Raw genomic sequence first — 9,960 nt, forward strand, 5'->3', positions numbered from 1 at the left:
GGTGGGGTGGGGGCGGGGCCTGCTGGGCCATGTGCTAATCATCTACCAGCAGAGAGAGCGGAGCTATCACGGCAGGCCTCCTTTCTGGTTTCATGCTGGCCACGATCTTCCCCGTCTTTCCGTCCTTTGACTCCCCGGCAGCAGGTTGTTACCATTCACAGGGCCCTTGTCTCGGGACCTGAGGGTCCTTCTCCAGCCTGTCAAGCCAGAGCCTTTCGCCAGCAGACGGATGTGCATTGCACAGTGGGACCACAGCCACTGCCAGGCCGAGAGCACTCATGGGAGGAGGTGTCACTGTGGTATGTTGGATACTGGGCACAGCTGTTTCCTGTCAGTCAGACGGTTCTAGTGCTTCATCTAAGACAGGCATGGTGGGAAATTAAAGCTTGGGGAATTATCTGCAGCAACCCCGCAGCTTTCATTTCCCACCCTGCTTTTCTCGGATGAAGCCCCCGAGCTGCAGACTCGAGGTCCCAGGAGATCAGTGACAGCCGGGAGCCAGGGCTCATCCCCGCAAACTGCAGCCGAACTAATTCACCGGATTCAAATTAAACTGAATGAGGAGATGCTCAGTTGGAGAGAGCAGCCACATCTGGGTGCCACGGGGCAGAAATGACACTCAAAGTAGTTGTTGTGGTGAAGACGAGCTTTGGAGCTGGGGCAAGCCCTGTGAGCTCACAGGTAATTCTGCCCCCTCCAGTCTAGTCTGCCAGGCTTTGCTGGATCTCACGGTAAGTGATACTAGCCATGGGGCTCCCACCACGTCCCTGGAGACCAGGCCACTCTCCAACAGCTTACAGGGGATTGCCCAGCTGTTCACCTTACATTTCCTTACTGTTCAGCTCTCTGTGCAGCACCACAGGAGATGCCATTTGTTTTTTCCAAACCAACCCCAGCTGGGTTTGGATCTGGGCTCCAAGCCGTCGAAGCTCAGCGGGAGTGGAAGTGGCGGGAGGGTGAATGTGGAAACAAGTGCCTCTGTAAGGGGCAAACTGGGGCAATCGGGGTGTCAGTTCTGCAGATGAATAGTACTTCTCCCCGGCTGGCCCCCAGGGGCTCTCCCTGCACATGCGAAAGGAAGTCCTGAGTATGAAAGCAGCGAGACAGGTACAGCAAACCTGGGCACAGCGCAGGGACAGGATCCTGCCAGCTGAGTGCAGGGGGCTGGGCCAGATGGGAAAGACCAAATGGCTTCCCACAGCCTGGAACCAACTAACGAAGCAACAGGTTTCTCAGCGATGCTCTCGCCCCTCGGCCCTGGATTCATCCCAAAGGGGAGCACACGTGACTCAAGGGCTCCCTGCTCTCTAGCAGCTGGCTCCTCTCCCTGTTGGGGCATTTCATTCCAGCTGAGCCCTGCCCCATGCCCCGCTCTGGGGGGCCTGGGTCACCCTGCAGACTCCTGCTAAAGAGTCTCTGATAAAGCCCTGCAGCCATGAGGGAGGGGGTTGTGTGCCCCCAGCCCCAGAGCAACATGAGCCAGATGCGCCTCCAACAGGAGCAGAGAGCGTTTTAAAAGGGCTGAGGCAGCCGTTGTATTTTTTCCAAAGCCAACCCAGAGTTGCTTTGGAGGCAGGTTCCCTTGCATAAGAACCATCCAGGTTGTGGCCAGAGGGACAGGAGGGCAGATAAGAGGTTTTGGTTCGGGGCTGTCTTTGTCATTGGCAAACTGGGATGATTTGGACTGAGGTTGTTTTTAACCCAATACTAATATTTCTGAAGCTCTTTCCACGGGAGGATCTCAAACAGCTGTAGAAAGGATGGAGTTAGCCTGCCACCCTCTTGTGAGAGTGGGAAATATTCTTCCCATCTCAAAAATGGGGAAACAGAGGCACAGAGCAATGGAATTATTTTCCCAAGGTCACAGAGTGAGTCAGCGGCAGAAGTGGAATAGAAATGGTCCCAATCTCCAGTCCTACGCATCAGCCTCCAAACCACCTGTCCTGCCTCTTCCCCCCAAATCTCATCTCTCTGATTTTGCAAAATTACATGATGGGATGATTTGATGCTGGCTGCTGTTTTATCCAGACCCCCATCATATGGAGCTTTGGAGTTTGGCCCATTTCCTGGTGTTTTCAGATTGGCTGGATGAGTCCTTCCAAGGGGCTGCAGAAGGAAACCTGTGGCTCCCCAAGCAGTGAGACAGTGAGATGATGATCTCTCTCTCTTGTCTGCAGAATTAGAAAGCTGGAGGCCACTTTATTTGCAGGACACTGGCAGGGCACACAGCAGTTCAGAGGCCTGTAGCGACACTGCACTGCAGACTCAAGGTGCAGGCCAATGGCACCAGTGCAAGGCAGCTCAGCAAGATAAGTGTTTCTGGGGAGGGAGCTCTGGGTAGGATGGCCCCATCAAAGCAGTAGAGGAAAGGAGCTTGGTGCATCGGGGCTGGGGGGCTGTTCCAAGGGCATGCACAAAGCCTCCAAGCAAGAGGTGGAGAGATCAAAGGAGTGCATAGGATGGGCTAACTCTGAGGGAGCGGAGCTGCTCGCTGAGCCAGACAAGACAGAATGTGACAGGGCCCTTCTCCCAGAATCCGAGACCAAATCTGTACGGGCCCTTCGCCGTCTGCCAGCATTCTGCTGCTTGGGATTTACACCAGAGGGCATGAGCAGCATCACAGCTGCTGAGAGTCGTGTGTTGTGAGCATATCGCACTCCCCACTTATCACTAGTGTGCAGGGAAACCTGCAGCAGGTAACAGAGTAATAATACCACCTAGCTCTTCTCCAGGGCTTTTCATCCATACATCTCAAAGGGCTTTACACAGGAGGGCAGTATCATGATCCCATTGTACAGCGGGGGAAACTGAGGCACACAGTAAGTCAGTGGCAGAACCAGGAATAGTGCCAGTGCACAGCTTTGCACTAGAAGCTTAGGAAGGTTTGCCGTTTGTAGTAGGAAAAAGGCTCCGGGAGATGAAAGAATCTGGACAAGGACGAGGGGCTTCCCGGGGGGACAGGGATAAGAACATAAGAACAGCCATGCTGGGTCAGACCAAAGGTCCATCTAATTCAATATCCTGTCTTCCGACAGTGGCCAGGGCCAGGTGCTTCAGAGGGACTGAACAGAGCAGGCAATCATTGAGTGACATCCCCTGTTGTCCATTCCCAGCTTCTGGCAAACAGAGGCTAGGGACACTCAGAGCATGGGGTTGTGCCACTGACCATTCTGGCTAATAGCTGTTGATGGACCTATCCCCATGAACTTACCTAGTTCTTTTTTGAACCCACTTATACTTTTGGCCTTCACAACATCCCCTGGCACCAAGTTTCACAGGTTGACTGTGCGCTGTATGAAGAAATACTTCCTTGTGTTTGTTTTAAACCCGCTGTGCATTAATTTCCTTTGGTGACCCCTAGTTCTTGTGTTATGTGAAGGAGTAAATACCACTTCCCTATTCACTTTCTCCACACCGGTCATGATTTTATAGACCTCTATCATATCCCCCTGTTGCCGGCACAGAGTGCCCGAGGACAGCAACAGCGGGGTTCGTTGCCCGGTGTGCTTCGCGCCAATAAACACACCAGCGTGGAGAAACAATCAAAGTTTATTTGAGATCTCAAAGTGGTGCAAGGAGACTGACACGTCTCAGATCAAGCACACCAACATAAACAGTTTCTCTCTTCTTATACATTTTTGCAACTAAGCCTCACCTCCCCCTCTACCCCTCCTCCTTCTCCCCCCCCTTTCTCACTCCACCCCTCCCTCCCCTGGTAATAATTACTAAGCAAATAGCAATTACATCACCTTGGCAGCTATAAGGCTAGCTCGTTAGTAACACTTTTGTTAAACCATTATCTTGTCCTTTTTCCCTTTGAACTGTTATTTTCCCTTCAGCAAGAAACATGCAGGCCTCATTATTACCGCTTGATACCAGTGTGAGCAGGGGGTGGCACACAGATAACTGGTTGCTTACACATTCCAATTGCACCTGGCTTACGAGGTCGATTAGAATTTAAACATGGGAGAAGTTTGGTTCTTTTGGGCCTAGTGCAGGAAGGCTTCATTGACACTAGTGGCCTTCCACCCTCCCGAGTTACCTAGGGTTATGCCTAGTGACACCAACACCAACAACTCCCTCCTCTGAGAATACTCAACAAGCTTTTGGCTGAGTTTTCTTATATTCTGTGGACAAGATATGATTGAGTGCCGTGGAGCTGGGTTTATCAATGAGAAGGTATGTCGGGATTTTTGAGGAACGGGGGGCACAAAGCTTACGGAGGAGCATTTTAAAACAAGCAATCAGGAGGAGGGTGACCAGGCACAGTACCACACCTGTGAGGAGGAGACGCACAAGGCCACCACCCTCCCCCGTCCTCCTAGGTCGGGCAACCAACTCCAAAGGGAATTGAAAACCGTGGGTTCCCTTTCCTGGGCCTTCCACTGCTCGAAAGCCTGTTCGGCTGACAGGACGTGCTTGTTAATGTCCTGTGAGTTTTCCGGGACATAAGTACAACATTGCCTTCCAATAAGGGCACACACCCCGCCCTGGGAGGCTAAAACATAATCTAAGGCCTGTCTGTTTTGCAGGGACAGCAACCGGAGCTGGTAAAGCTCTGATTTCAGGCTTTTCTCTATGGCTAAGGTCTTATTGGCAAACTTGGTGAGAAACACAGAGCGCCTACGATAAAATTGGGTTAGCCGTCCCACCCCATAGGATGGGAGGAGGATCATACCCAACCTGTCTCCTTCCGTAATGGGCTCTGGGGTGGCATACAAAGATCTACGCTGCCTGGGATGGCAAGGAGGTAGGTTAGGAAGGACACGAAGGGGAGGGGCAAGATATCCTAGATAGCAGCTTCCATACCACCGATGCGGTAGCCACTTGTAGGCAGAGGTTCCATAAATGTAAAAGGAGTGGCCATTCCCTACCAAGCCATTATAACCGCTGCGCCACCTATCTGTTTGTCTGTCACTGAACGTTCCGAACTGGGCGGTAGAGTCGGATCTGCCGTTAACATAGACAGGGATGGAAGCGTTACTGTCAGGGGATAAATAATACTGACAGGTGCTATTCCCAGCAGACCAGGTGTGATTGCTGGACTTGAACTGTCGATAGCACACCAACCCGGGGGCCACTGACCGCAGCCTAATAGGGGAAGGGATCTGCGTTGAGTTGGCCTGCGGCTTCCAGGGGTTGTCCCTTAATGCATACTGGGATTCAATGGTACAGTTTTGCAACAAGGGGGTACCCGAGGTATTTCTCCCCCTACTGAACCATCCACAACAGATATCTGACCAATTTTGGGGAACTACCCTCCAGGGTAATCCTGCTGTGTGGTGCGGGATTTGGGAACACACCCAGCAGTTAGAGAGGTTAAACTCTTGGGCAAAGCAAACCTTCAGGGACTCATATGTGTTTGTTTCCAAGTTAGTAGGGATTCCTTTCCATCCCGCCAGGGGGGAAACGGGAGTTAATGAGAGGAGTGCCCCTATGGCAAAGAGTAACACAGTGGCAGACCCTGGACCTGAACTCATACTGGGCAGGTGACCCTAGGGCCTAACAATTACAATTCCCCAAATACCCACAAAATAACAATTACCAATAGTAGGCAGATTAAAAGCAAAAGGGACCAGGCCACCAGGTTAGGCCGGCCCTGTGAAAATAAACACAACCAACACTCAGAGTTCTCGCGGGGAGGGTGCAGCGGCTGTCCAAAGAGGCTACAGGGCATTCCCCACAGACCTTACTGTCTTTTGAATAACAGTTTAAGTTCCAGGTCGTCGCTGACAGTCTTCTCTGCAGGCTGGACGGTCCATCGTTCAGGAGCGGGCACTGCTTTTAGAGGAGAGTGATGGATCCAGTTCTTGTGTCCTTCGACCTTTGCTGCTGTGTGGGAGATCAGCAGGACAGTGTGGGGTCCCTTCCACTTCTCTTGGAGAGGCTCGTCCTTCCAGGTCTGAACGAGTACGGAGTCACCTGGCTGCAAGGAGTGGATCGGGGCATCCAGCGGGAGAGGTTGCAAATCTTTGGTATACCTGTGAAGAGAACAAAGAACAGCAGACAGAGAGCACATATACTGAGATAAGAAGCCACACCCCATCTCCCACTCCCCTGCCAGAACCGGTGTACCATTCATAGGCTATGCCCTTCCAAACATAATCTCGAAGGGACTGAGCCCTAACCTACCCTTTGGGAGAGCGCGAATGCGGAGCAAAACAAGGGGTAGAGCATCAAGCCACTTAAGGGAAGCCTCTTGGCAGACCTTTGAGAGGTGCCGCTTAAGTGTCTGATTTGTGCGCTCCACTACCCCACTGGCCTGCGGTCGCCATGGAGTGTGGAGCTTCCAGGGGATTTGCAGGGCATCCGATATCTTTTGAACGACTTGGGATGTGAAGTGTGTTCCGCTGTCAGATTCCATCCACTGTGGGAGTCCGAAGTGGGGAATGATCTCCTTAACAAACTTAAGAGCCACCGTTTGGCAGTGTTGTTACCACATGGGAAGGCTTCAGGCCATCCGCTGAATCAATCCACCAAGACGAGGAGGTATCTGAATCCTTGGGTCCGGGGGAACTCAGTAAAATCTATTTGCCAAACCAGTCCTGGGCCTGGAGTAGGTTCCAGAGTGGCTGGTGGCACTGACATTCCTGGTTGAGGGTTGTTCTTTTGGCAGACTAAACATTCAGCCTGCACCTGGGAGGCCAGGGGTCTAAGTCCAGAGGTTAGAAAATATTTATTCATAAGCTGGGTAAGAGCCTCCCTGCCAGTGTATAATTCTTTGTTTCTTCACCAGGGTCGGTTCTTAATGTCTTTTGTAGTCAGGAATTCCTGGACTTTGTGGTTTCAATGAAGCAGGTATTCCTTCTTCTCTTTTCCTGAAACAGTGTGGTTCAGCATCATACAGGGGAGAGGTTACTAGCACATCACCCTGTAATGGTTTTGCTTCTTCTAGAAAAAGCCAAAGGCACAGTAGGTCTGTCAGTGGACAAGGGAGAGGTTACTAGCACTTCACCTTGTCCTTTTTTACAGTGAGAAGCATGGGTCCAGGCAGGTAGTCCTTGGCACTTGACAGTAGTGTTAGTGGTTAACAGGACTTGGAAAGGGCCTTTCCAGTGTGGAGCCAAAGCAGTTTTTTTGTTGGTGGACTTTTACATAGACTCAGTTTTCTTTTTTTAATGAATGGCAGGGCTGCTAGGGTCCAAAACACCCAGGCATATGCTTGCTCTGCTGGTGCCTGGAGCCGGGCCTGCTGGAGAGGTATCACCAACGATGCCTCCGGAAGATCCTTCGCATCAAATGGCAAGATCACCACACTAACGCCAGCATCCTTCACTGAAGCCAATGTCACCAGCATTGAAGCAATGATCCTCAAGCACCAACTTGGCTGGGCTGGACATTGTGTGCGGATGCCAGACTCTCACCTCCCAAAACAAGGCCTCTACTCTCAGCTCACCCATGGTGGTCAGAGGAAATGCTACAAAGACACACTGAAAGCGTATCTTAAGAAAACTGATGTGGACATCACAACCTGGGAAGAGCAAGCCACCAACCAACCCCAATGGCGCCATATCCTCCATCAGGCAGTGGCCCGCTTCACGTAGAAGCGCCTTGCCCTCGAAGCTGAAAAGAGAGAAGAGGAAGGAAAAAGAAAGAACTTTCTCCCAGCAGGCCGCTGGCCTCCCACAAAATGTTTGTACCTACTGCGGGTGGATTTGCGGTTCCAGGATCAGACTCCTGAGTCATCTCAGGACCCATATACAAATCTGTGGTATAGATCATCCTCTAATGGAGGGATTGCTAATCATCATAAAGCAGACATTTGCTTAGAAGTTCACTGTCCTGCACATGAACTTGGCAAAGGCATAGCTAGCGTTGCTGAAAAACAGGCACTCCCAGGAAGTCCTAGGCCCTGGGTATTCATATAAACACATTCCGGAAGGAAAGCTCAGGTCCACCCCAGCACAGAGGTGCAATATAAGCACAATCCTGGGAGCTGGCACAGGAACACACGACCCCAAGTAAGACATGGATGGGAGGACAGGCTGATGGATGAACTTGTTTGTATTGATGTATGGAAGGAGAAGTCGCTGGAGGGGCACCTGTGTCCAGCTGAGGGGGCTGCAGAAAGTCCCGCTGCTGGCTGAGCTGGTCCATTGTCATAGGCATACATGTGCTAGTGTACCTGTAACCAGGGAGCCATGGTGCTAGGACCATGCTTGGTCGACAATAATCCTGGGCAAGGGCCTTTGCCGCCGAACCAAGTGTGTGGTCTTTGTAGGTAGTGCTATCAAGGTCTTCTGGGCCAGCTACCTGTGCAGGGCTGGGACAGCACGCAGAGAGAACACACACACCCAACTGCCACCACTGAGAACCCACTGATGCATGACTGAGTCACAAAGATCCTCCTGATGTCACAGGACAAGGACAATAGAAAAGGCAGATCTCTCTCCTGCTCAGCGGCTGGTGAGAGGAGAGGGCTAGAAGTGTCTCCAGGCAGGGACCCAAAGTCTGAGTGACTGACAGGATACTCTCTGCCTCGTTCTGCCACCATGAAGTTCCAGAGGAAGAGGGATATCAAGCAGCAGATCCGGGAGCTGCGTGCCATCATCTCACTGCAAGGTGATGCTCTCTCTCTCTTGGCCGGGCTGTGACAGGCTGGAGTGAAAGCCTTCCTGAGCCCCCTGAGCTGCCGGGACCCAGGAGCCAAGTGAAATCCTAGGCAGCAGGGCCGATGAGATTGTAGCTGGGTTTGCAGCAGGCTTCAGAGAGGGCTCAGATGAGATGGGGGAGAAGGAAACCCCACTGATATTGATGGGCTGGGAGACGGGGGTGGGCATGGTGGTCTAGTGACCAACAGCCCTCAATGATGCCTGATGGGCATTGTGGGTCCAAATCCTGGCTGCCTGGCACTTATGGACACATGCCAGAAATCCCCTGGGCAGAGGGAGGTCTGGATCCTGCAAACCCCCCACCCCCCCCCAGAGAGGCTGCTGTGCCAGCCCTCGGTGACAGGAGCTATCGAGGGGCACCCCAGAGTGGGAGTCACCTGCCCAAGGTCTGGGCGGGGGCTGCCGCAGGTCAGACTATGGGTGCACGGGGCTGTCTGGCTTCTGCAGCAGTCACGTGTGGCTGGCTGGGGATGCAGAATTCGGCCTCTACAATGGAAATCCCAAGATGTTTCCATAGAATTATCATATCCAGAAGGGGTGGGGGGTAAATGTGGAGCCAGAGCCTCAGTGACGCGCCACGGGCACCAATGATGTGATGGTGAGTTCCACCCACGTGCAGCAGAGCACGCAGTGCCAGGCCTGCCCTGTCAGAGCCTGGTGCATCGCAGGGAGGGACCTGGTTCTGCCCTTTGACTGAAATCCCCAGTTTACCTCTAGAGCAAGGGAAGAAGCTTTTTGCGCATTCGACGGAGGAGAAGCTCACTCAGAACAAAGGGCTCATCAGCTTCCTGCGCGGGAATGTGCACGACGAGATGTGCACCCTGGGCGTGGCTCAGAAGGTACCCGCGCTCCTGCCAGGGCATTGCTCTGCTAGCACCTGGCTCTGCCCTCACGCCAAGGGGCAAGCTTGCTAAGCCTAACCCGGAGAGCCACCAGGGTGTGCACCATCCCTGAGCCCCAGCACCCACCACCATGCCCTGCAGGTCTGAGGGGATTCACCTGCCGCCCCCAGGGCCAGCAGGAGACCAAGGGAAATACCATTCAGGACTGGTACAGCTGCCTGGATCCCCTTCTGCTCCCTCGGTCCCTGCTCTCCTGCCCCACCACCCAGCTTTGCAGCCCCTAGGGCCCCCTGCCCATCCCAGCCTGCCCCTCTGCTCTCCATCCCCCCAAACCCTGCTCCCAGCCTTGGGCATCTCTCCCCTGGACTCCCTCAGCTGCCTCGCTGCCCAGCCAGGGCTGCTATTAACCCCCATTCTGCCCATGTCACTCCCTTCCCCAGCTCCAGGCACTGCCCCCACTGTGCCCTCCAGCAGAGGCAGGCTGCTCCTCCCAGGGAGGCCCAGCC

The sequence above is a fragment of the Chrysemys picta genome, chromosome 18 (assembly GCF_011386835.1).
Source record: "Chrysemys picta bellii isolate R12L10 chromosome 18, ASM1138683v2, whole genome shotgun sequence".
Lineage (NCBI taxonomy): Eukaryota > Metazoa > Chordata > Testudines > Emydidae > Chrysemys > Chrysemys picta.